The 27,677-nt window shown below is 47.8% G+C and overlaps 1 protein-coding gene across 1 annotated transcript in view; it reads left to right on the top strand.

Moving 5' to 3' along the window:
* Positions 1-2,092: 2,092 nt before the first annotated feature.
* Positions 2,093-27,677, top strand: part of ZHX2 (zinc fingers and homeoboxes 2) — a 76,636-nt gene continuing 51,051 nt past the window's right edge. Inside the window, exon 1 of the mRNA XM_050891520.1 lies at positions 2,093-2,128. The gene's annotated coding sequence lies outside the window, so the exon portion shown is untranslated. The remainder of the gene's footprint in view (positions 2,129-27,677) is intronic.

Below are 27,677 nucleotides of genomic sequence, written 5' to 3'. Positions count from 1 at the left end.
ATTTCCATTAAAAAAAAACCAAAAACCAATCCTCTAGGGAGGAAAACCAGAGTTCAGTGAGCATCAGCAAGCTCTAATGGTCATCTTCCATGCCCCCAGCAAGTGCGGAGAGGATGCCCATGCTTGTCCCTTCCTAACAGCTTCGATCTAGAAAGAAGAGGAAAAGTTAGCACAAATCTCGGAGCTGGTGGCAGAGAGGAAGGAATCCATTCTGTTATCAAATACTTGCAGAGACTGTACTCAATCAGGCAGTCAAAAACACGCCTACTCAGATAAGGGTATCCCTGCAAAGAAATCTCTTGACACTGCTTTGACATATTTACGTTCTTCCGCGATTATTCAGTTGCAATAACTTAGAGCTCCTCTTCTGACACTCTAATACAAGCCAGTCCCCAGCCCTACACGGGGAAGGGAAACAAAATGTTGCCCAAGGAAGTTATTCAGCTGGGTTAAGAACTGCAGCCCGGCTCTGACCCTGCGTGCCACGACGCTGGTTGGTGACATGGGGCAGGGCAAGAGCTGAAGCAACAGGAGATTCAAAGCCTTTGGAGCTTTAAGTATACAATTAAAATATTAATTTAATGCAATCTAATCAAAGATACCACACCATAGGTAGCACACCCCTGAAGTTACAGTGAGATTACGCTACTCGTAAGTCCTATTAGCCTGGACTTGTTGGAAGATCTGCTATCTAGTAGCAAGATACAATCGGTAAATTATTTCTTTTAATTAATTCATTGAAGTAAACAGAAAATAGCCTGGGTCCTATCTGTCTACATCTCTTTGGAAGGAAGGCAAAGAGGCACAAGAGTTCAACGACAGTTTTAAATGGGGGAGAGGATTCCTGCGATGCAGCAGAGGAGCAGAGATTGCAGCATCCCTTGGAAATACACACCACCTTCTGCAAAGCAATAAACAATCATCGCCTGAAGCCCACCCAAAATCGGGTGGCTTGGAAAACCTCCATCACAAGCCGAGGATGAAGAAATGCCTCCCACCTCCCCAGGTAACCTGCCCCGCTTCGGAGGGGCAGCCTCACGGAAGCGGCACAGCCTCATCCAGCCCCTCACCATCCCATCGCCGTCCCTATAGCGGGGGTCCAGCCCCGCCGTCCTTTGCAACGGGGGTCTAACCCCGCCGTCCCTATAACGAGGGTCCAGCCCCTGCCGGTCCTTGCAACGGGGGTCTAACCCCGCCGTCCCTATAACGGGGGTCCAGCCCCCGCCGTCCCTATAGCAGAGGGTCTGTCCCCGAGATGCTAAGACGGGGGTCCCGTCCCCACGCCCCATAACGAGGGTCCAGCCTCTGCCATCCCCACACGGGGAGGTCCAGCCCACGCGATCCTGGACCGAGGGTCCGCACCCCCAGCCCCTACACCAAGGTCCATAGCCCCCGGCGCCGCCACCGCTCGCACCGCCCGGGGCCGGGGGGGGCCGCCCCCGCTGCAAGCCCCGGCTCCGCCCGGAGGATCCGGGGGGGGGGGTCCGTGTGGTTCCGCCGTGGAGCGGGACGGGGGGCGCGGCGGGGACCGGCGGAGCGCCCGGCGATGCCACCGGCCGGGCCGGGCACGGGCCGGCGGTGTCACCACATGGGCTGTGGAGCGCCCGGCGGAGCCCACGCGCGCACCGCTCGGGGGCGGGGGGGGGTGCGTGGAAAATTCGTGGGGCTGCACCGGAGGAGGAGCGGCCGGAGCCGGGCGGGGGGATAGGGGGGGCACGGCCCCGCTCGCAACTTTCCGCCGCGCCGAGGGACCCCGGCGGCCGCGCCGGCGGTGGTATCGTATGCAAATACGCACGCTGACGTCAGAGATCATGTGGGTTTTGGCGTAGATCCCCACCGATCGAGGGCTCTTTTTTTTTTTTCCCTTTTTTCTTTTTTTTTTCCCCCCTTTTTTTTTTTTCCTCCCCTTTTTTTTTTCCGCGGCGGGGCCGGGGCGGCGTGTGCGTGCGTGCGCGCGTGGCGGTGCGCGCGTGTTTCCCCGCGGGCCGGCGCGGCGCGGCGGGGGCGGGGGGCGCGGGGTCCCGCGGCCGCGGGCTGCCGCGGCGGCGCGCGGAGCGGCGCGGAGCGGCGCGCGGAAGCCCCGGTGCCGCTCCGCCCGGGACAGTCGGTGCCGCCGCCCTGGGCGCAGGTAGGAAACTTCCTAGGCGGGGGCCCCCCCCCACACCCCCGGCGGCGCGGCGCTCCCCGGCCGCCCCCTCCCTCCCTGCACACACGCACTCGCCGGCGCTCCCGCCCCGGCCGCTCGCACCCAACTTTTCCTCCCGCAAAAACTGTCCGGTTCCCGGGACTCCGGCGGGGGCCGGGGGGGGGGGGGGGGGGGGGGGGGGGGCGGGCGAGACCGCCGGGGTGGGGGGGTGGGAGCCGGGAGGGTTGTTCGGGGTGGGCTCTTAATTTTTTTTTAGCTATATTTTTAATTTTTCTCCATGCAGCCTCCTTCCCCCCCGTCCTCCTCCCCGCTCCCCGCCGCCTCCCGATCGCAAGTTTGGGTGAAGGGGGGAAGGCAGGAGGAGGAGGAGGAAGGGGGGGGGGGAGGAAAAAACATGTCTACGTTTGTCTGTGTCGACATCAGCAACACAAAATATGGCGTCCGCTTTCGACAGGGCGTTACGTAGAGGCGAGCAGGGCGATTTTGTCAGTGCGGTCTTTAAAAAGGAGCCGCTGGCTTCCAGGGAGGGGAGGGGGGGGAAAGCCGCCCCGGGGGTGCTGCAGGCGCAGGAGGGGCCCGGGCGCCGCCGCCGCCACGCGTGGCTCCGCGCCCGCGGCCGGACTTGGCAGCGGTTTCTTCTGGTTTAATTTTTGATCAATTTTTTTTTTTTCTCTGCCCCCTCTCCTTGTCAGCTCCCCCGTCACGCCGTGGCGCGGGGGCTCGCTGCCTCCTGCCCCGCCGCTGCCGGTAACTGCGGAGAGCGGCGGGGCGGAGCGGGCGGGCGGGCGGCAGCGAGCCGGGACCGCGGCGGGGCAGAGCCGGGCGCCCCGCTCCATCCCTCGTTCAGCCTCTGCGAAAGTCTCTGCCTTCCTGTGGCGTTTTGTTTTCACCGGGATGGGGAGATTTGGGGAAACTCGGCCTTTGGCATGTTGCACCCACTTTGGTTTTTTTTTTTAGGAGGGGTGACTTTCTCTTTTGTTTTAGCTGGTTTCCAAAGCTGTCACACAACTGTCTCCTTTTTTTCCCCTTCTCTCTCTCCCTCTAGGATGAGGGAGACAGCAAAAGACACAGATTTTTCTCCCCTCTTTGCTAGGAATAAAACTTGGAAGTGGAGTTGGGATGTGCCCGCCTGACTTTGGGGGATCCCTCTGCCCGGCTCTTTCCTGAGCCCTTTTGTTCGCTTTGCGCTTGGCAATCCTTCCTGAGGGAGACAGCCTGGCGGGGGCACATGGTCCTGATTTCCTCCCCCCTTGGGCTGCCCAGGCACCTCTCCGACGGAGGCTCCCCATCCTCTCAGGGCAGGTGCTTCTTTTAAACCCTGGGAGCTTGCGAGGGCCCTGCCGTGCAGGGGGACTCAGCAAAAGTTTTGGGTTGGAAGGTGGAGAGCAGAAGGGGGGAAAGCATCCAAAGAAGTAGGAATGGGAGGGAAGAGGAGGACTCTTGCTGGGTGGGAGGGTGATGTGATGATCAGGATTGCTGGGCGTCAGCACCTCCTGCCCGCTGGGTCCCGAGGCGGCAGTACGGGGAGCAGCAGGCGAGGGTGGCGGAGCGTGCAGTGCCTTGTGAAGCTGCACCTCTGGCAGCACCGGGGATCTCCCTCAGCAGTGCCGGGATTGCAGCGTAAGGCTGTCAGCGAGGGAAAACTGGTCTTTCCTATTTGATTTTTTTGTCCCACAGGTGTCAAGAGCCCAGTTCAGGAAGGGATTTTAGCACATCCTTTAGTGGAGCAATGATAGTCATCCCAACAACAACGACAAAAAAAAACCCTTTCCAAATTAGGGCTGAGAACTAAAATGTCAAATGCCTCAGCATAATTCTTTTACAGCAAATGATGGTAAATCATTGTTGCTCTCTGCTTCGTCATTCAGCTCACCTACAAATAATCCACACATAGTTGGTCAATGAGTTGTCTTTTCTTAAAAAAAAAGTACAGATTAAACTTTGTGCAGGGTTTGTCCCTCCTGGCTGGGGCTGGGATAGCTGTGCAGGTGCAGGTGTGACTAGCAGGGGTCGGATGTCTCTAGCAGAAACCGCTCGCATGTAGCCTTACTGGGAAATGGCATGTGAAGTCAGACTGCTGTGTGCTGCCATGGTTTTATTAGGCTGGTAGAGGAGTAATTTTGTTGTTCAAGAGGTATCTGTGACTGAAGTGCTTTGTCAGTGTAATATATTCCTGTCCCGGCGAAGCCTTTCTAATGTAGATGTGGCTTCAGTCTGTTGTATGAACTCAGCAGCTCTTTGAAACACAGAATTGCAAATTGATCTCCGGGTCAGGGAAAGCAAGGTACTGGCCAGCAATTGGGAAGAATATAAATGCTAAAAAGCCCATGCATTTTTAAAGTTGTTGGCCCGTCCTTATTTTACTTCGGCAGCCGTGTGTGTGTTTATCCCCTTCCAGGCTTCTGCAGAAATGAGTGGCCAAGAGCTCTCCCGTGTTCATCCTTTCTTCTTGTACCTGTGATGAACTCAGTCCTGGAAAGCGCTTATAGATATGCGTAGCTCAGTTATCAGCCCAAAGCCCATGTGATTACTCACCTTCATAAAATGACATTTTTCCTGCCTGCCCACCCCAAAACTTCTCCTGTCAGAGTTCGTCCCACAGGACATCTCTGCCATCGGTGTTTGAAAGGAGCACGCTCATTCCAACTGCTTTCTTTCAAAGTACCACTTTTTTTTTCCTTTTTACCCTAGTTACAATCAACAATTTCTAGACAGTGTCTGTAAAATCAATAATCCATTGTATGAGACAGCCCAAGTTGGCAGCGTCACGTTTTGGTTCGTTTTTGTTGGGGGGGGGGGGGGAGTTTTATTGTGTTTTTATTAGAAGTCCAAAAAAGAAAGCTAACATTAAATATAGCAAAGTTACTTGCTTCTTTTTACACTTTCAAACCAGTTTCAAACTGCTGCAGGCTGGAATGAGAACACAGCAGGTTTTGCTCATCCTCATACAAGACGAAGATTTTAATGCCAGGCATGACATCACTGTATTTGCATGTGCGACATCTTCGGGTTTTATTCCTTCTAGCTTTGCTCTAACTCGGATGATCCTCAGCGATATTATTTGGAGTCTCTTCTGGTTGGGCTGTTTGGACCCATGTCTAAATTATTTTCCTGTGTGTCCACTTAAGGAATGAAAACATCCACTGAAAATAAATCAAAATGGTAGTTTTATTAGAATTTGTTTAGAAACAGACAGTGTCGCAACTGAATTCCCTGAGATTTTAGCATGGCTGTCAGGTTGCAATAAAGCTACATTTGCTTTTTGCGTGGAAAGAGTGTAATTGTAGTTTTGACTTTCTTTCAAGTGTGAGGATAATTCAGGAAGTGTGTTCTTTCCCTAAAAGTTACTGCAAACTGAAGGTTGTAACGTGCACATCTGCATGATGGTATCCGTTCGTATTAAAAGTAAGTAATAAACAAAAGTAGGCATTAAAATAATCTATAAAGGCTTTAACTTAAAGCCATTAAAGTAATTACTGGTCTTCTGTTAAGGTGTGTTTACATGTGTCATGTCAGCTGGAACTAATATTTGTGGTGTTAGTTTATTTTATCAACCCTTCAAAAAAAAGTAGATCTGAAGTTTACTGGTTGTCATGATACGGTTCAGTCCCAGGGTAGCAATAGGTTTGGTTTTTTTCTGAAAAAGCCAAAAGAGCTGTTGATTTCCAGAATGTTACAAATACTTTTCATACAGGGTAGTATTTGAGAGTTTGGTTTGCAAAGGTGTAGCAAAATGGGAATGAAGTGAATCAGGCCCTTGGAAGATGAAGGGAAGAGAGCTCAATTCCAGCCTTGCCATCCGGCAGCAGTACAAAAATCACCAACCCAGCCCTCCCTCTCCAAAACCACCATGCCTTTGCAAGTCAGAAGGGCTGTTTGATTGATTGCTTTGTTTTAACAAAGATGCACTTGAGGTTGTTTCAAGAAACGCTGTGGGTTTGGATATAAGATGATGCACTTGGCAAGCTTTTCTCAGAACCGTGAGACCAAGACCCAAAACCTGTTTCTAAAGTGAAAATTGAATTTTCCATAGGCTGAGTTTACGTAAAATGGCCAGTATTGCGAGTCCGCTGGTGAAACTGGGAGATCCGGTCAAACTGAGGGAGATGTGTGAAATGATTTTGTGTATTTAGCACTGCAGAAGTCTCAGATGGCTGTTTTTTGTTAGTGAGCAGAGGGAGAGTGACACAGGCAAGCAGAGGAGGTTTTGGCATTGATAACCAGGAGGGGACTTTAAAAAAGTCCTCCTGGGGGGGTTTATGCTGGTAGCTGAGGACATGAGTTATGGTGCAACATCCCCTTGAATACACGGATGAGTCGGCACGTGCCCGAGCTGCCTGCGGCGGGCGATGCCCCGAGCGGGGCTGGCAGTGGGAAGGCTCATGTCGGCGCTTGGCAGAGGGGAGCGTTTGCCATCTGGAGGGCTGACGGAGAAGGGAGGAAGGGTCGGGAAGCAAATGGGGAAGAAGGTGATCTGTAACGCGTGCTTGGTTAGAAATCACACGTCGGGAGAGGAGGGGGGAGGATTTCAGCGAGTTTTGACAACCTTTTGCGAATCGGCCCGGTGCGCAGGGTATGTGCCAGGTGGTGAAAGCAGGGTGCGTGCAAAGAATTCAGTGTCAATCCGGCAACGAGCCTCCCCAGCTACATCTACAGTTTATGTCTTCTCCAGGTTGTGGCCCCCAGGCAGACTTTCCAGCGGGGACCTGATCTAGCAAAGCAAAGCCTGCTCACGACTTGCTTGCCTCTCAAATTAACTTTTGCAGACATTTTGGGAGGAATTTGCAGATCCCCGCCCACGCCCCCATAGACTACAGGTTAAGCGGAGCCATGGTCCAGGCTCACCCTTGGGCTCAGTTGCCACCTACACCGTTCACAAGCTCGGAAGTGATGTAGTTCTTCTCCGTCTCGTGCTGCCCTTCATCTCGCAGCCGGGGGAAGCCTGCTGGCTGCCCACCCCCCGGGGCTCTGGATCGAAGGGCAGCCCCCGCATCCATAGGATCATAGAACCATAGAAGGGTTTGAGTTGAAAGGGACCTTTAAAGATCATCTCATCCAACATCCCCTGCGATGAGCAGGGACATCTTGCAGTAGATCAGGTTGCTCAAAGCCCCGTCGAGCCTGACCTTGAACACTGCCAATGATGGAGCATCCACAGCTTCGCTGGGCAACCTTTTCCAGTGTCTCACCACCCTCATTGTAAAAAGTTTCTTCCTTATGTCCAGTCTAAATCTACCCTCTTTCAGTATAAAACCATTGCCCCTTGTCTCATCACTATAGGCCTTGGTAAAAAGTGAGCACATATGTATTTCACACTACTTAATATCTCTTTACACAGGGTACCCAGAGCCTAGGGGTGCATGACCGCTTCGGTGGGGTCAGCATCCCACAACCATGCCAAGAACTTGCTCCTTGGGTGAATTTGCTGGTTGTGGGTTTATCTTCCCAACCCTGCGCAATGAGTTTGATAAGCAGCATTAGCAAAAAATGTCCCTTTGCTGGTGTAACAGCCTTTCTGCTCACAGGTTTTGCCAGCACAGCTACATCAGTGACACATCCTGCCCTGGACTGATACAACCGCATGGTAAGCGTTAGTGGTACAGACCTGACATGAGATGTTCCCATGCAGAGGTGTCTGTTGTCATGTGCTTGTTCAGCTCTTGATATTTTTTCTTCTCTCTTTTTTTCCCATTCTGCCTGTCCTGACCTTATTTTCCCTCTTAAATACTAAATATTTTTTTAAACTTGCAACCTCGAGTTACCTGTCGATTTTGGCTTCTCTTTTGTCGTTAGTTGTCTGTTGTTCCCATAGTTTTCTAGTAAGTATTAAAACTGCATATTACACTCACTGGAGCTTAAAACAAACAAACAAAACAAATGGAAAGAGATTTTCTCGCTTGTTTTGAGTCAATGACCATAACTAAGGAAGCCTCAAGTTCAGGGTTATTTAACCTCTTGTCCAGTCTGATGAGTGGAGGAAGAAGTCCTGTGAGCAAAGCTGTATAGGGAAAAATCTGTTTCCTTTCTTTTTAAACAGAATCTTGTTATTTGTGGGGTTTTTTTAAATAGCACCCAAAAAAAGCAGGTTCTGAGCTGCTGCTAAAGGCACCCTTAGAGGAGTTTAATAAAATAACAGTATTTCACAAGAACTCTGTGCCCCTTCCCTTGCCTCCAATGTATGTGTTCCTTTTGGACTTTTTTTTTAATATCTCTCAACCTAATTTCATGCTTATTAGTTTCAGTTACTTCATGTTACACTTCACCCAGATAGCAGAAGTGGGAAAATACTCGCTCTTTTTTTAATCTTATTTGCAAGAAGAAAATCCAAGAGTAAACAGTTGGAGGTAGTAAGTTTTGTTGGATTTCAAAGAGTGCTGGGACGGAGGCCCCAGGAAGCGATGCGGGGAAGTTTTGCGTCCTCTCATGCTGGGGGAAGCCGGTACGAAGCAGACAGCACTGGCATCTCTGGGCTTTGCTGCTGGGCTGGCAGAGCACTGCTGATCACTCTCGCACGAAATAAAGGAAAGTCCTGATGATTCTGGCCTGAAGTGTTTTTGAGGAGATGCCTTCCCCGCCCCTCTTCCTGCCTCCCACCTCTAAAGCAAATATGTTTTGTTGTGGGTTGTTTTTTTTCAGCATCCTCTTCAGCACGAACTGTCAGGCACCGCAGGGAGTTTTTCCTTGTCTTTTGTCTCTCCAGAAAGTGATTTTTTAAAATGATACGCTGGGAGCACAGTGCTGTTACAGGCTTTGGTGCTTGTCATCTTCCAGGCTTCAGTACAGTCTCCCTGAAAATTGTGGAAGATGGGGTTATCCCAGAGGATCGCGGTCCCCCCTGAAGCTGAGTTTTTTCTACATTTTTCCAAAGAGATTCCCCTTCCCGGTCCTCTGAGAAGAGCAGCGTTGGGTCGGACCGATTTATTTCCACGTGACTGAAAGGCGAGAAAGTTGTTTGAACGCTCGGCTCCCTCCTGGGGAGAGCATTTGGTCGCCTGGTTGGGTGTCCACACAGCTGTCGCTGCTCCCACCTGTGGGACCACTGCACCAACACCCTCCTTTTGCTCAGCCAAAGGTGGTTACAGAGTCCTTTATCACTCATTTATTTCCTTGTCACCGTCCGGCATCCCCGTGGCATCTCTTGCAGCCTGTCACGGTTATGATGCTGCTTTTCGTTACTGTCATGTAATGCTCGGTACTGGGAGGAGTCGTGACCTCACAGTTGCAGATTTTTGGCATCTGTTCCTTGTCTCTCAGGACTGGGAAGCCAGGTTTTTTTGAGAGCCAGAAGCCCTTTTACCTGGGCTTTAACCTAAGGCACAGGTCTCCCAAACCTGTGCTCAGGTACAGGCATCTTGCCAGGAAGGCGCCAGCTCCACTGTGTTACCGTTTTGAGGGTTAAGTTTAATTTTCTTTGAGAAGCCAGCAGTGATAAGATGCTGAAAAAGCCTCATGTGGGGTTTTCGAACCAGGGAAGGTACCTGGGGATGCTGCGTGGGAGAGTCGACCAACGCGACAGGGTCCCCGGCGCAGCCGTGCCAGGCTGCCGGGTGCAGGGGCTGGTGGCCGCTGAGGACCTGCGGGATTTTGCCCAGCTGCTGCGGGTGGGAAGGTTTCCAGGTACAAATGGTGATGAGTAAATTCAGAGGAAACTGCTGCCTTAGGAAGCTTTTACTTCCCTCCGTCTCTCTGGGATCCTCCGGCATAAGGAAGGAATAGGCTCCACGTGTGTTTTAAAGCAATTGGAGTGACGAGGAAGAACGATGTGTTTGGCAGGAACTGTTTTCTTAACTGCTCTTAACTTGGCATCTTCTCTTTCTTTGGAGTTAGAGCATCCTCACAGTTTTGCTGTTGCTGAAACAGTTTTTACAGGATGCCCCTCCTCTGCATATCTGCTGGCATCTCGTCTGTGTGCCTTGTGGTTATGTCAAGGGGATGAGGTGGTTTGGGAAATATTGCTCAAGGCGAACATAAGTTTCAAAATCCACATTAAATCAGATACAGGAAAAAAAATGGTAGCTTTCTAAAGTATTTCGCTTTCAAGCCTAAATATACTTGAAGTGCCTTAAATTCCGTTTGCTTGTCCTGTTGTCCCGGATCTTAGCCTTACCTATAAGTACCTTATTTTCACATTTTACCTTATTTTTATGTGTTTACCCTCTGTGTGATGGTCCAGGAGAGCATGCGAACACTCAGTGCATGTCCAAGACAGGAGAGGAGTTTCACAAGATATTATTTATGCCGAAAAGAGCTTGTACATAGGGATGATCTTAGCTCTGGCCCTGTCTCTTCTCCAGCAGCAGATCAGAGCGCTGAGTCGGTGGATTTAAAGTTAATCTCCTGAAATCTGAACTCCTTTTTGTTTGCTCTGCTCTTGCTTCTTGGCGAGCGGCGGACAGTCTTGTTCTCCCTGCAAAGCGCTCGAGAGCAGGTGCTTTCAGCCTCAGGGCCTGCAGCTCTGGGGTGCAGGGGGTGACCGGGCACCAGCACACCCCTCGCCAGCTGGCCCCAGTTCCCTGCTGAGCCCTCTGCACCTCTTCCACAAAATTTCTAGGGGATTTAAATGTGGTGGGTTTTTTTTTTTTTTTTTAAAAAAGCCACAAACCCCTGTCTGCACCCTGTGCCCAGTTTAGGAAGAAGTACGTTGCTGAGCGCATGGTTTGCATTTTTAATTTCTTTGTGGCACCCTCTTCCTTCCCCTCTTCCCCCACCTGCCTGTTCCCACTCTGCCATCACGTTGGAGGGCTCTGTCCGCATCCCGGCAGGAAGCCTGCCGTGGCAGGGTGCTCACAGGGCAGGGAAGGCTCCTTTCCATCCACAGGGAAAGAGCTTTTGTGGTGCTTGATGGAGTGAGGCACCTGCTTTGAAATGTACTATTAAATGTAAAGCACCCTCTGAAAAGTGTGAGAGGTACTTTGCAAGGAGGATATTGGGTATTTAACATTAGCACTGCTGCATCACAAAATTGGTGGTGATGTAAACAGTATGCAGTACTGTATGGCAAAGGATTTGTGGCTGTTCGCAGGCTGCTTTACTTACAGAAGGTAGTGGGCAGCAAGAGGGGATGAGGGTTACCGCCCAGTCTCTGCCATGCTTTTAACTTTTCTTTTAGATGTTTTGCGTGCAACAGTGTGAGGTGTAGCTTGCTGCATTTTGGAAACGGTGTATTTGCACAGGAAAGCTGAATTTGTACCTGAGCCTCCTCTCTGTATCGATTTCTGCCGCCAAGGTTGGAATTTGGTCACATTTTTCAGTTAGCTGCCTTGGACTCGATGCATCCTTTCCTGTTTGCCTCTCACTGGCACAAGCAGTACCTCGCGGTAGGTGCAGCTCTCGCAGGACCACTCAGACTGGCTCGTATTTTCATCTAATGTGCTTTTGTTATTTTATTTTTCAATCTGCCTGTATTTTGTTCATGCCTGTGTAGATGGGGGTTTTATTTGTTCCTTCTCACTCTCATCCTGACCTTTTTACTGAATCTGGGGGTGGAGGCTACTACCATGTGTTGCAAGGTCGCTGTCGCGCTGAGTTTGGTTTGTGCATCTAGGCACTACCATAGCATCCTCCGGAAGAGTTGCAGTGCCAAGCTTCTGGCACAGATTGGCCGGGAGACCCTTCTTCTGCTCAAATTCATGACTGCTGGTCTGCACAGCAGCGGAGGAAGACTGTGATTTGCCACCCTTTATTATTGGTCTTTTACAACCTACAGATACTCATCTTGAAACACTCTTCACCTTTCACTGTGGCTGCTTGGCTTGGTTGGGGTTGCAGCTTGATTAATTTTTGGCTAGCATGTGAATGGCCCTTGTCCCTTTGCTGTGTTTTAAAATCAGTAAAAAATAAGTACTCAAAAAGTTGGAAACAGCAAGTTTAACACACACTTAGTACTGAAACTTTTACAATGTGGCTAGAGGAGGAGGAAAAATACCAAGAATCTTACTACTATTTTTTTCTTCTTGTAAAAATGAAACAGGCAGCTAATCCAAAGCTGATTGAGAAACATTTGAAGTTGGGTAGGTTTTTTTGGTCATTAAACTTTTTTTTGACTTGTCTGCGGTTTTAAAATACCTGTTCTTAAATTATGTAAAATAGATGGGTGAGGAACAGCCCAATGCGCATCTGGGTTTGGCAGGGTTCTTCATACGTGAAGTTTCATCTTTAATGTGATTTAAATAGTTCAAGGTATTAAAGTCTTTAAATCAAGATTTATAATGACTTTAAGATGCTACCTGCTTAAAGCATGAAGGAATGTTACATGCTATGGGTTTTAAAAGGAAGCACTATACATTCACTGCTAATTATGTACTTTATTATTAAGTCCAAGTAGTAATGTTTTTTTCCCAAGGCATGTTTGGCAAATGATAATTTTTAATCAAATTACAGAATAAAATAATTACTTGAAATTTAACATAATAAACTTATTTTATAGGTCTTAATACAGTGAGGATCTATTAAGGTCACCTTTGATCTGCATTGAAAGTAGGCAGGCAGAGTCTTGTTGGAAAGCAAGCAAAGCCAAGGACTAGTTTTGTTAAAAACTAGAAGATGATCATCCCAGGAGGTGCTTGTTGGAAGCCCACTGTTTAGGTGAGAGAAGGGTGTTGATAGAGAAGTTTTTTGTCTCTTCAGTGAGTACCTACAGACAGAGAGACAAACCCTGTCTGTTTTCATGAGACCGGTAGGAAGTTAGTGTCTTCAAGATTTTCATTACTGTCAAATGTGACAGACGTTAGCCAGCAAATTAAAAAAAATGTAGTGCTGGGATTGATAGACCCACATACACACAAACGTGGAGGCAGCTGGAAACCAACCTCACAAATCCCTTAAAAATCAGTGATACCAGCAGGGATAAAAAGAAGGAAATGGAGTTTGGCCATGTCCAAACTTTTGCCCAATTCTTCTTGCCATCCCCCTTTTGTTTTGCCCCTGCCCGGGCTGTAGGGCTGGAGTTGCTCCCAGCAGCCTGGCTGGCAGGCGGCAGCCGCATGGTGCCCTTCCTTGGTGAAGCTCCCAGCAAGTGGAGTTACCAAAAGGAAACATGCTTTCCTGGCTGCAAACGTACAGACAAGGCAATGTCAGTTCAGAGGTATGAAAGAGTAAGTACAGCAAAAATACCTTTTCACCAGAGTCCTCGCTGCATGCGAGGCTGAAATCACAGGAGCTGTTCTTTGAAGTTGGCTACCTAATCGTATTGAGAATTTGGCTTTCAAGGTGCAGTTTTGAACAAGCAGCTGAGACCTGTAAAAGGCCCAAACCCCAACTCTTTTTTTGGCATTTGTACATAGGTATGACTACAGGGTGCACACACGTGCCTGCACACGTGCATTGTGTGGTCCTACCTGGTTAAGTGTTTGGGACATTGCACTTGTGTTTAGATAAGATGCAGCACTGAGGCCTTCTAACTCCCACGGATGTGCCCAGAGCATCAGGACAATCAGTTCAGACCCTTTGCAGCAGTCTCCATCCCTGCTGCGTGACAGCAGTGGGGCAGGGGGATCGGGTGCGGTTCTGCTGGAGGTCCTGTGATCAGCTCCTGGGTCTTGCCGTGATGGGGAGGATTTGATAAAAGGATCAAGCCATTCCTTCGCATTATCACATTGTAGTGAATGGGCAAACACTGCTGTTCTCGTCTTGCCTTTACCTCTGAGATCACCAGCAGCTGCTTCATTAACTATTAATGACCTGCTCATTAATGCTGTAAAAGGCTAGGACCAATCTTGCAAATTTTCTGGACTCTTCCTCTGAAATATTTATGACTTGCTCGCTGTGCAAAAGGGCAAGAGCAACAGCAGAGAACATGCTTCCAAGTTTTGTTGAGCATTATTAAAGAGCTCATGAATATGAAGAAGCTGGCAGCTTCTCTCTTTCTTTTGGCTTTCCGAGCTTGCACTGCACGTCTGGCTGTAGGGGTCGAGTGGGCTGGTGGTTTGCTGAAGCCTCAGTGGCTCAGTTGGTCCCTTGGTGAGCTGTTACTCCAGGCAACCCCGTGTAACACATCAGATTCATAACCAGACTAACCTAGTCTAGTGTCTGGTCTTCTGCCTTCTTAGCAGAGTGTTGGCTGCTTTACTGACGATCTATAGTTCCTGTAGTGCTTTCCTTTGCATGGTGCTCTAGAAGCACCAAGGTGTAAATGATACCTACAGGGAAGGTTTTATTACTCTTGTTTAATAGACGGGGAAGCTGAGGCACAAAAGTTGAACAATTTGCCTGGAGCCAAGCAATGGGAAGCCAGCAGAGGATGGAAATAGTTTTGCCCCAAACTGTAATGCTACTTTTGATTATGCTACTGGTTAGTGTGAAAGAGGGGAACACTCACCAAGCCTCATCTGAAGCCATTGCTACAAGTTGTTCTCATCCCATCCCAAACAGAGCTCCTACATGATCGCAGAGAGGAGCACTGAGTAGTGCTTTCCCTGGGAAGGTGCCAGTTGTTTTAGCTGCCTCTGGTACCAAGAAGCAGCAGGGAAACTATTTTTCCCCTCCATCCAGATTTTGGAGATAAAACTGTGTTCTTCCCATCGCTTACATCTACCAGCAATAAAGGGTCTGTCCACTAAATCCCAACTGCAGCTCGGCTGGTGGTGCACCAGGCAGATTAAAATCTATATTTCTTTCCCACAGCCATCTGCAGAGCAAACACTAGTGTAAATACATGTGGGAGGCTTTTTTTGGTAAAGTAGGGAGATATGCTTTAAAGAGAACAGGTATGACTCCAGGAGTGAGGACCGGTCTGTACAGAGTTTAATGTCTTCTCCATATGCAGCTGGCCTTTAGAGTAAAAAGGCTCCTGTGTGTTTGGAAGATGCAGGGTGTGTCAGGAATGACCAGCCTTTAAGACTGTTTGAGCTTCTGGGCTTGCGGGTAGCGCCGGAGTGGAGCCAGGCGGCAAAATAGATCCGTATCAGAAGCATTCCCTGGTACAACTTTCTCATTATTATTTCTTACAGAGTGTGAATATTTTATCCCACATTATATCAAATTACAAGGGATGCTTGGTTTTTCTCCTGGAGCCGTTCCTTTTAGTGGATGGAGCAAAGTTACAGTGGATCCAGGGTAGAATTTCAAAGTCCTGTCCTTCACTGAAGCAGTGTTTAAGGATTTATCTTAACAGCTTAATTTCATACTGCTAGGACAAGGTGAAGAACCTGCTCAGGCAGCCTGGTGGTAGCCACAATTTAGTGGTAGAACATGGTGATACTGTGCTCTGTACAACTGCAGCAGGCCCTGGTGGACTCCATTGTCACAATGACCTCCAGGAATATCCCGGCAGCGTGCTGAAGGCCGTCTGGTTTTGCCCTCAGAACTAGCATAAGTGTCTCTGGGGAAGACTTCTGGGACTCTGCTGCTGCAAGAATAGCATGCAGATCTTGAGCGACTCTTGTCACTCTTTATTGAAGCAATTCCCCCAAAAGCTAGAAAATGGGTAGATGTAGGAATTGAGTCCCTGTCCCTTGGCTGGTGCAGCTCTTCCAGAGACAGCTGCAGTGGAGGCTGCAGAGCCGATCATCGTTATGTTTTTAGTTACCAATGGTGCCATTACCTCTCCATCTGTAGAGCTGCTCTCTTCGTCATGGAAGATCTGCCCCCTCATCCCAGCAAGGGCATGAAGCTCCACCTAAGTTTTGGGAGCCCTTTCCTCGCTTCTTCCTTGGTAGTTAGGCGGGGTCTGCCCAAAACAGACCCTGTTCCTCCTCTCTGAGTTTGGGGTTGAATCACAGGTGAGGGATGTTGCAAAATCCCTGTTCCTGAGCAGAGGGAAGACCAGTGTAATTCAAAATGTTGGCGGCTGTGTCTTATTGCTGCCAAAGGCATCAATGATCAAGTATCAATGATGTGAGAAAATACAGCGATAATTAAATTTTCAGTAAGTAGAAACTTGCTCTATCCTACGAAATAACTGGAAGACATCAGCTTTTGGTTCTTGGTGTCATAACATGAACTAAAAGAGCTGCTGGCAGCAGAGAAATTCCAGATGTGTCTTCTGCATGCTGCTCAGCTGTGGGTTACGTTTCCAAGGAAAAAGCGTGTCTGTTCGTACTCTTGGGCAGATTCCTGATTTCAACACTTTAGGACTGAGGACTGGACCGTGCTTCAGTGAATGCTGCAACTCATTATTCATTTTCCTTTTCTGCCAGTGTACTCATGTCTTGTCAAGAGAAAAATGATTGCTCACATTTATGAACAGTGGTTCCTAAAGTCTAGCCTTTAAAGTGATGTCTTGGCATCTAAGTGATCAGTGGGGTATCAGTAGTTCATTGGGACTTGTGGGTCTCCAGCATTTTTGGTAGAAACCAGCTGTTCATTAGCTATATCCGTGTTTGCCTTGTGTCCTCGGGGCGGGGTACCCAGGTTTGGAAGTGTTAGCTTAAATTTTCATGTGCATTTAGATTGGTGGGTACTCCAGCGAGCAGCCTCTTCGGTTCGTGGTAAATTCTGACTTAAGAAAATGTTACCTATGCCGAAAATTAAGACGAAGAAAGGGCAAAGTCAGCCTTACAGTTCATGGGTGGAAATGGGGGAACAGGTCAGCCAGCCAAATAAAATGGGTCCTTGGTTGAGTCTGGGATGAAGTTGTCCTGCAAGACCTGCTAAACTTGGCCTTCTCAGAAGAGTTTAGTCATCCTTTGAGATGTGTTAGTTTCTCATTTTTGCCACTGATGCTGTTTATGTATTGTGCTTGCCATGGCTTAAGGAGTGCAGATTCGCCTTGTGACTGCCATGCTCACGTAGTTGGGTCCTTCTGCACTAATGTGACACGACAGGGCCCAAACCAGCGCTCATTTAGAGTTTGCGTATCAATGAAAACTGTCCTGTCAGGCTTTTTATAAAACCATTGATTTCATGGCGTCGGCATCTTGACTATTACTTGACAGCATCCGATAGTCCCCACCTCCAGCGGACTGAGCAGCTCTGTGTGGAAAGGCACAAAGGCTGAATTTTGTATTACAACACGGGTTGTAACGTATGCTGGGAAGTTAGCTCGCATCTCGCCTTCTTCTGATAATAGCTTGGGGTTAAGCCATGCCTACGCTACAGACTTCTGCCAGCAAAGCTGTACTGGCCAAAAAACGTGGAGAGGTGTGATTCCCAAGTGACATGGCCATGCTGGCACAGCCCCAAGGCACGGCGTGCGTATGCTGAGGAAGCCGCCCATTCTCCGGCCTGCGAGGGACTTGTGCTGGGCTCTTGTAGACCAGGGCTTTGCTGCGATAGCCCTATCTGCCGTGTAGCATTTTGACAAGGTTACGTGCGTGTTTGTCTGCTGCTGGAGTGCTTCTGGGGTCTTAGTTCCTGTAAATTTTTAAAGAGGTGTTTTCAGATCCTCCTCAGTGAAACAGAGGTGAAAGGCACATTTTAATGTTGCAGGTCCTCTCTCATCGTCCTTCTTTGCAGGGTGGTTCTGGTGTTCCTGCCGCGCTCTGGAGCGGGGCACGGCGGCTGTTATTCTAGCTATGTGCCATCTAATGCTGGATAATGTTGCAAGATCCAAAAATAAAAAGTGGAAAAATATGCAGACAGAGGAACAAGGCACAACTTTACCTCTTGGGCAGAGCAACCCCCTTCCCTTTTCCTAGCACAGCTTCACTCCCCAAGTCTCAAAAGACAGATAACTGTTGGGTTTTTACCACCTACTCTGTCTTTCCACACCGAGTTTTAATCCTTCGCTCCCTTCAAGAGCTTATGTTGTTACGCTGCTACTACAGGTCCTTTGGTGAAATACTGCTCATCTCTTCCTCCCCAGCCTTTTAGAGTTACACATTTCTTTGCTCGAGAAAAACACCTCAAGGTCATCCCCAGCCTCGTTGGAGAAGCAGAGAAGAGAGCAGTTTATCGGTGCTTATTTAATCCCATCTCTCTTAAAATACAAGCACCTGGTAACTGCTGGCATATTTTCCATCCCAGTATTTGTGATACAGAAAAGTTTTGTTACAAGAATTAGGTGTAGAAGCATTGAGGAATAAAAATGGTTTACACAAGGTCAGGTGGAGAATTAAAACCTCCTCTCCCATAGCCTGGCTGGGACCATACCCTCTTGCCTCTCCTTTTCCTCTGGTGCACCCATGTCCCTGGGTTATGAGTTGCTACCTGAATAGCTCAGCTTCTCAGTACAGTATAGGACGCACTGATTTCCAAACAGGTCCCTAAGGATGTGCCAGCTTAGTGCCACAGATGGCAAAGGCCACGTCAGACCTGCAAGTCTCTTTATTTATCTGCTTGCTTGTATGTTTGAAGTTACTTACTGCCTTTGGCAAAACTAGTGCAATCATTCGGTCTACTGGAATTGCCCAGTTAAGTCTCAGATCAGATAAAAGTCTATTGAGATGTGATTATCAACAAGAAAGCATCAAGATTGCCAGCTTGGCCTCCATGAGGAATGTGGGTTCTGACTTGAAATAAATACATGGCAAGGCTGTGATTTTGGCTTGGTTTTCTCCCAAAATAAGAATGGGAAGTGTCTCATCTTTTGTAACAGTCTTTACCCCCCCGCCAGTGAAACTTGGCATTTTTTCTTCCTGCTAAGGGGACCCAGCTTGCTAGAGCAGGGTCCAGTCGAGATGCAAAAACACTATGGAGGAGCTGAGCCTGAAATGTTACTTCTCTCCGGCAAGTTTCCTATATATATATATGCCAGTTCTCTTCATAGCCGTGGAGAGCAGGGATGCCTCGCTTCCCGGGGCATGAAGCTCTCATGTTTAGCCTGTTCCAGTAGATCACAGGAGACGGGACCTCAGCGTAATGTCCTTAATTACATCTTCATTCCCCGTTCCCCCTCTTCCGGGCTCTCCCTGCAGCTGGGAACTCACCGTTACTGTAGGAGTTCACACCAGCGTCCCAACGTTCAAAAACAACACTTGCTATTTTTACCCGTTTATTGGGGGGGGTTTGGAAGCAAAATGCTAAAGACAAATAAAATAAACAAGTCAATAAGGAAAGCATTTAAATGAATGTGCAGTCATTATAACTGATATCAGGGCAAAGGAATGCAAACAGGCCAATCTGTGGCTTGATGCCTTTAGCTCCTGTCCGTCTGTTTTGTTTTTAATTTTGAGCACAGGAAGGGGCCAGTATATGACCATATGCTTACAAAATGCTGGTTACACATGTCTTCCAAACAACGTCCTCATAGTAATGATATGTCATGTTACATGTCACGTTTTGTCGTGCTGTGAATGTACCTGTGTGACTCCAAACCTTAACTGCGTTTCCTTCTCCTGTTCTTCGTCACCAGTAATAACAATTGTTTCCAGTCAACTTCTGCATCCATTCTGAATAAATTGGAAATGTGATTTCACTTCATTCAGTGCTGGCTGGGAAATTTGCAAGGGTGTTGCAGGGAAAATGTTAAGCATGTGCTTAAGCATCATTGATGTTGATCAAGTTAAGTGTGCTCTTAAGCCTTAGGAGCTATTGCCTCTTTCCAAGCGTTGGTCTTAATGGAGGGTTCTGAAAGAAGGGGAACTGATCTCCACTTGCAAGGAAATGGAAAAGTGGAGATGTAAAGATGGAAGTGCACCTTAAGGGAAGGAATAATCAGCAGAAGTTGACGCTGATATTGCTGTGAACATTATCTTGGTCATACCTTTTCATTTTCCAAAGATAAGATCTTTTCAGCATGATCTAAAGATTCCTTCAATTTTCAAAAGTTGGGGTTTTTTTTTCTCCCCTTGTGATTTGTTTTCCCTTATTTTTCTTGTCATGTAATCGCCTTTGCAGTTTTAACAAGGTTTTGAAGTTAACACTACTTTGAGGCAGTGATATCTAGGCCAAAGAGGTTCACACCTCTTTGGTGTGAGCGAGTTCTTGTGATTTTTGGGGAGGGAGGTCTTGTGATGAGAATGTGGAGGAGCAGGGAATCAAGGCTCCTCGGTCCAGATTCGATCTCTGTGGCTTTCCCTCCTGCAAGCCTTTGGCAAATGAGAGATGAATGCAGACTCCATATAACCATCTTTAAAATAGATCTCCCTTGGGGAGAGTATGGATTAATTAACATTTCAGAGGCGCTTTGAGTTCCTTTGATAGGTGTTGCAGAAATGCAAAAGGGTTTTTTTTCTTGCTAGATATAGGCTGTCTGAAGGACGGATTTTAATGATGTTGGTTTACCTCCTAAGAACTCTTTTTCAAATGGAAGACTATTTAACTTCTTATGTATGTACCAATATGGTGTTTTACTGCCAATTTAAGCCAAGTAAAATATACAGCGTCTGGACCAAGAGTGAATTTGGTACCTTCACATCATGAAAGCTCATGCTGATAATTTGCCAGTAGCCTCAGGGCTCTGATAGTGATTTGCCAGATGCTATACTGAACCTAATTTGCATCTGTATTTACATAAATGTTTTAATTAAAATTATATGCATCAACCTGAGATAGATGAGCAGCACTGCCTGCTATTTGTTTACATTCCTTGACAATAAAACCCTGCCTTGGCTGCTTCTTGCTGATTGTACAACTTGACAAGGCTATTTGAGGTGCGGACTAGAAACTTGACAGGTTTCTAGTTAGGCTCTGCTGCAAACTGAGGAGCGACCTTAAGTTTCCAGGACCAAATTCTGCCTTTATTTTAGCAGCAGAGGAGATTTGAGCATCTTGATTCTCAGGATGCTCATAGGGGTCAAATTTGGTCCATGGATGCTCTAGATGTAGGGTAGTTTTGTGCAGTCAGGATTTATAGCTTCTTGCAGACCATGGCTGCTTTGTCACACATGCAAAATGTGAAACCTCACTGGGGACAGTAGAAAAACATTTTAAATACAGCTTCCATCAAGAATAAAATTTCTGAGCACTGTTCATCTTTGAACGGAGCGTTACAGAGCTCCTTGTAGGGCAAACTGCTCTAAATAAAAGGGATTTTAGGGCCCAGGTGGGGTCCTGGTTGTTTCAGTGGGACATGTGAGAGCTCATGGCTGAGTTTGGATGAAGGCAGTAGAGACTCTGGCTGAGGTTTTTGCTTAGACCACACATTTAATCTGGAAAATGCAAGCATATAAATACAAATTAAATCCAAGCTGTGCACCTTGCCCTTGGACAGTGGAGGATGTTCTGGTTGATGTTGCTTTGCTGCTTCCCAGTTATTCGGAAGTTGTCATAAAGTGTCACAAAGGAGAGAAATCGAGTGGCAAAGTTACGACCAATTTCACAGACCGCTTTGAAGATACATGAAGGACAGGCTGAAGAGAGCCGTAACTACCCTGCCTGGATTTGGAGGGTTGCTGAGCTTTATTTAAAGGTGTTTACTTAAGTTGCTCTATACGAGATACTTCAGAGCTGCTGTTTACTTCACTGAGAGGTTGTATATATGTTGGGGGTTGGACTAGATGACCTTTAAAGGTCCCTTCCAACCCAAACTATTCTATGATTCTATATAAATTTGAGCATTACTAGCCGCTTTCTCTGGTGACCTCTGACTATATTTGCCCGTAGTCATTTCTGAATCGAGTTTGAGAGAGTCCATTCAGGTTCAGCATTAACCCGTTTGCCTGATAGCTCTGTCGAAGAGGATAAACTGCCCCATGTATTACGACCTGCCATGGGACAGATGGCCAAAACCTGTTTATTGAAGTCCACGTGCAAGAGCACAGACACAAAAGCATCTACGTTTCTTGCAAAGTGACCTAAATATTTAAATTAGGAGGTGTTAGTAAGCAGGCTGAAGTGCACGTCTGGGGGTGTGGGGTGAGTGGCAGTACAGGGTGACCCAGTGGCGATGGGAGCTGGAGCCCACCCCACTCCCACAAGCATTGCAGCAGCGCAGCCCTCAGCCCGGTACAGAAGTGGCACCCACCGGCGATTGCAGGGGTGATACGCTGCCAGGGGCACCATCCGCCCAGCAGCTGGGGTCTGCCGGGGGGTCGTAGCCAGGCAGCACTTTGCACTGCTGGGACATGGTGGTCTCAGTTGAGTAATGGGCACAACAAAGCCAGATTTGCAATCTTGCGAAGCTGCAGCCTTAACTTAAACTGAAATAACACAAATAAATCCAAACTATTAGTCTTGCTTTACGTCTTCCATAATAAGAGGATGAAAACACTTCCCATATTAAATTAATTATGATGGGGGAGTGCTCTGATACTTGATAGGAAGGTGGGGAAGGCAGCTGAAGGAAAGCAGCCCTCATTTCCCCCTGGTGTGAGGGAGAGGAGGGGAAGGTACTTGCTGGTTACTCAGTCCTGCTTTTTATGGTCACTAACCAGAGCGAGGAGGGCAGGCAGAGCTCGGCTCCTCTCTGCTAACGAAGCTTTTTCAACGTGAGGGGAGCAGATGAAGGAGAGGGCCTGGAATGTGGCACACAGGGAAAAACACATTCCCCCAGGGAAAGCGTCCTGTTAGGGTGGGATACGTGCTTGTGTTAAAATCCGCTCTGCAGTTGCCTCCTCTGGCAGGGAGGTCCATCGGCCGGTTGTCCTTGCTCAGTCGTCCGCTTTCCCCTCTGCTGTCTCCCAGCAAGGCCGGCGCCGCAGCCCAGCCCCTGGGGAAGGAGCAGTATGGCGGCTGGTGGGCAGGAGCCCCGGGAAGTTGGGGTTTGCAGCCCCGCTTCAATGCTGAAACAGGCACTGGTTTGAATTTGGACCGACATCCAAGGTGGTGGTACCTCTGTTGGTACCAAGTTTGGCACCTCTGGCTTTCCCAAGGTGACCTCTTGGTGTGTTTTGAGGTGGGAGAGCAAGCCAGGGAGGGGGTTCAGCGAGCAGCTCTGCATTTGGAGAAGGTTTCTTTCAAAAATCATCATGTCTGTTTGATTTTAAAATTCACCGCCAATGCCTTAAGTGTAGCGAGTGCTGTAAGCCAGCCTTTAATCAGCCTGTGCGTATTTTAAGAATTGTGCCAACTGTTACTGCCTCAGAGATACCTGGAGATTTGGTCGAGAGAAGCCTGGCCTAGTTTTTCGGGGTAGCTGGCAATGCGTTTTCATTTCCCTATTTAACATGAGCCTCCCCAGTCTTATTTTTCAAGGCATTTTCTTCGAAAGGTTGCAAAGCTCCAAGCAACCAGTTAATGCATGGGGGAAGAGAGAAGTCGAGGTGTAATATAGCAATAATTCTTGCAATTAGAAGTATATTAAGAACTGCACTTCAGCTGTGGATGGAGTACGGTGTGGTGGGGTGCTGGAAGGAGGGTCACCCTTGGGCGAGGGAACCTCCAGCCCTGCCACGGTGAGGGCAGCTCACTTGCCTGCGGCTCTTTGGTTATAGATTTGCAACGCTGGAGGCAGCATCCAGCAGCCTAGTGCAGGACTGGCATGGTGTCCCCAATGAAGACAAGGCTTAATTGGGTAAAATTGTGGCAAGAAAATGTTGGAGTTTGATCATTTGTGTATCAGAAATCGTTAAGCTGTTAGGCTGGGGGTTTTGTTTATGTTACGCAACTGGTGTGGTGTAACCGATTACTCATCTTTCCATCCCAGCTCTCCAGACTGGGAAAATGGAATATAAAGAGGCTGAGGGATCCATCTTTACAATCCTCTGGATCTTGAGCATGCCAGACGGGCGTCCCAGAGCCAGGAAAGAAATGCTGGGCTTAGTCAGACCCCTCTCAAGCTCTGACTTGGAAGCACGCATGCAAACGGCCCCGCTCACCGTGTGCCCGGGTCCCTGCAAAATGAGGTGTTGCCAAAGCAGGCACCGCTCTTGGGCAACGTGTTGTTATTCCCAGCATCACACCACCACCAAAATATGCAAAAAGCATCTGTCAGAAGGAAAAGGACTCCATCCTGACAAAGCACTTGAGAGCACATTAGCTCTTCGTTTTCACCAAAAGTTAATTAGAATTCCCAGCTACTTTGTGTATTTTTTTGTGCTGTCATCTGGAGTTGCAAGCAAATTTTCTGAGTCACTCCTACTACAAACTGTCACCTGTTGGTAGGCATCCTCCTAGAAGTGTCCTTTCTCCATTTCCCACCTGTGTGTACAGATGAAGTTGATATGAGACCTTCAAGATGTCTGCAGCAAGTCACCTCCTCCCAAAACAGGATCCAGCCTTCTGTCACCCAAGGCCAGTTCTTACTTACTATTTCTGTGTCAGAGCACCTCAAGACACACATTGGGGTTGATGAAATGACATAAAGCAAAGCTGGAGGCTGTGCCAAATAGTTCATAACCATGGGGGAAAACCTGGCAGAGGGGCAAAGAAAGGGAGAGATGAATTAATGGTAAAATGTGTGTGTGATTGTTTTTAATGTGTTTGTCTCACGTTAGCTTTCCTAGATGTTGTCAGCTGTCTAAGTTTTGTACATCTAACAGCAAAGATGTTAAATAGTGTTTAATAAAAACAAAAGCAGTATGGAAAGGGGGCATTTACTGAATTTAGAAATCAATCTATATGCTCTTTCACTGTTAGTTAGACTTTATTATAAAAAAAATCTACCTTTTTGATTTGGAGTCACCCAACAAAACTAATTCTTGGCTCAGATGGATGTTTGACTTAAGTTCTGATGTTCTCTTTTTCTTCTTTTTAAACTAAAAAAACCTTAGCTTTAAAAAAATGATGTGGTATTTGCAGAATCAATAGAAAAGCTGACCCAGATAAAAGTGCGCAAAAATTGGTTTCATGCCCTAGAACTTTTCCTGCATGCTTTTTGATGCAATGTATCTGATCCTTCAAAAAGGAGGTAACATACAGTGATCTCAGCAGCTTTGAAGAATTGTTCTGGGAGAATAACAACGAGCACTGGAGAAAGAGGTGTGCACATGTACCTTTTTTTTTTCCCCTCGTTAAATATATCATGAGACGGAAGAAATTAATGTCATGTTGCTGGTTATGTGGAAGGATAGGATAAATTTTATATGAAATCTGGTTTTGTCTGATTTTTAAAGGGGTGAAAGTGCATTTCTCCTGAACAGCTCTTCACTGTAGGATGTGAATTGCACTTTATCTTCCTTGGTTCAAACCTGCTCCTACTGGAGTGAGTGGCAAAGGTGTATCCAAATAGTAGCAGGATTTGCTCTCAGGAATGTAATTATACCCTGGTTCTTGAATCAGGTAGAAAGCTGTAAAAAGCATCTGCTGCTACAGATGCATTCCAATATAACTAGAATCCAAATCTTAATTTGATTCAAATACAGCACTTTGATCTGCGGGAATCAGACATTCAGTGTCTGAACCTGTATTGCTTTGGCTTCCAAAAACATCCCAGGCTGTTCAGGGCTCTGGACCCGGAAGCGTAACAAATCAGCGTTCAGTGCAGGCATCGCTGCAGTGAAGGTGATAAAATGACAGGACAGATTTGTGGGACTGCGAGACTGGCAGGCTGTAAGGAGAAAGTTTAGTTCCATCCCTTTGTATTCTCTGCCTTAAAAAAAAAAAAGTTAAAATCTAGCCAGAGGGGAAGGATGGGCCCAGAGTTACTGGTTCTTAACAGAATAAGCAGACACAGTGCCTAGGCTGTGCTGGCTGTCCCCAGGATAGGGAGAAAAGGCCACAAAAGCAACTGCTTCATGGGGATTTCCACAAGCCTTTCCAGTCCTCGGGGTCGGATGCTGTTTTTCAGTGCTCGGTGTACGCAGACTTTCCCTTTTCAGCTGCATTTGTGTGAGCTGTCGGCTCTGGAACGCAGGGGAGACCAAAGTGCCGGCACTGGGGCTGTGTGGCCGGGGAGCCCCGGGTGATGCTTGCCTCAAATGGGCTGCTCCGGGAGTTTGCAGTGAGGAGAGCAGCTGAAGCTCAGCACTGAGCGGGACCATATAGCAACATGTAGGGGACTCTGGGCAACCTTTCCTGCAGTCTCTTTGTGGCTCCTTGGTTACTTGTAGCTGAAAATGGGTCACCTGGCACAAATGTAGGGGCTGCTGACCCAGGTGCATCTCACTTTACTTTCCAGATACAGACACATGGATGATCTTACTGAAAATAAGAGACTCAATAACACCTAATGATGCCGGTCTTCACAAGCAAATGAAGCACAAACACAGTTATTTGAAAGGAGTGATTTCTTGCTTTATATTTACACCCTGTGCTCATTTCGTTTCTTGTACCACTTTTTGCACTGACGGCTGCTGTGTTTGGCAGGAATTTGCAAACACGTCGGTGCTTACAGCCAAAAGTAGGAATGGTCTAAACAGCCGGAAAAGGGAAACCCCTTCCTCTTGTATTTATTTTTATCACAGCAAAATGTAGTCACTGGCTGACCTTGATCAGTTTTTTTGGTTTTTTTTTTTCCTTTTAAGTTGGTTTTTTTTCTTTTCAGCTTGGGCGTTGAAGGAGACAAAAGAGGGAATGATTTAAGAGCAGGAGAAAAGAGTGTCTGCTGTTGGGCTGTGTCATGTGGTGAGGAAATCAGGCTGAAACTGGAGAGACCGGGCCAAACCTAACAGCGGTACTGGGAGGCTTTAAATTGTGTCACTCTGACATCGGATCTAAGCGGTGAAAATAGCTAGTGATGTTTCTGGCTGCAGTCTATGTTAAATAGCATTGTGCACATGTGAAGTTGTGCTGATAAGCTGTTGCTCGCATCACTTGCCCTACCTGCCTGCGTGACACCTCTTATAGGCAGTCTCAAATGATGACCCCAGTCCTTTCCAAATTGGCACATGTGTTTAGACCGTGGGGACTGATGTGGGTTAGCGTGTTTTTGTATTGTGTTCGCTTCAGTTCTGTCTCTCTCTGTTGGTCTTTTCCTCTATAGTACTGCTGTTGTTATGAGCTTGGGTATTTGGGGGGGAGAGGAAGGAGCGTGTGATTCTTGGCTGTGTCCCCTGTGTACAATGTACACAACGTCTCTTCAGCGAACTTGTATGATGACACCTGGATGGATCTGAACACAGGGACTGCAATGCTACAGGCTTGGGGAAGAGTGACTGGAAGCCTGGCTGGAGGAAAAGGACCTGGAGATGTTGGTCGACAGCCAGCTGAATATGAGCCAGCAGTGTGCCCGGGTGTCCAAGAGGCAATAGCGTTCTGGCTTGTATCAGAAAGAGTGTGGCCAGCAGGACTAGGGAAGTGATCGTCCCCCCGTACTCGGCCATACCTTGTGGTGGTGAGGCCATACCTTGAATACTGTGTTCAGTTTTGGGCCCCTCACTACAAGAAAGACATTGAGGTGCTGGAGCATGTCCAAAGAAGGGCAATGAAGCTGGTGAAGGGTCTAGAGCACAAGTCTTATGAGGAGCAGCTGCAGGAACTGGAGTTGTTTAGTCTGGAGAAAAGGAGGCTGAGTGGAGACCTTGTCACGCTCTACAACTACCTGAAAGGAGGTTGTAGCGAGGTGGGTGTTGGTCTCTTCTTCCAAGTAACGAGTGATAGGACAAGAGGAAACAGCCTCAAGTTGTGCCAGGGGAGGTTTAGATTGGATATTAGGAAAAATGTCTTCACCGAAAGGGTTGTCAAGCATTGGAACAGGCTGCCCAGGGAAGTGGTGGAGTCACCACCCCTGGAGGTAGTTAAAAGACGTGTAGACGTGGCGCTTAGGGACATGGTTTAGTGGTGGACTTGTCAGTGTTAGGTTAACGGTTGGACTCGATGGTCTTAAAGATCTTTTCCAACCTAAATGATTCTATGATTCTATGACTGGACATCCGTGGTGTTGAAAATTAATTAG

Source organism: Gymnogyps californianus, chromosome 2, assembly GCF_018139145.2.
Source record: "Gymnogyps californianus isolate 813 chromosome 2, ASM1813914v2, whole genome shotgun sequence".
Taxonomy (NCBI): domain Eukaryota; kingdom Metazoa; phylum Chordata; class Aves; order Accipitriformes; family Cathartidae; genus Gymnogyps; species Gymnogyps californianus.
This window is presented reverse-complemented; position numbering and strand designations above follow the sequence as displayed.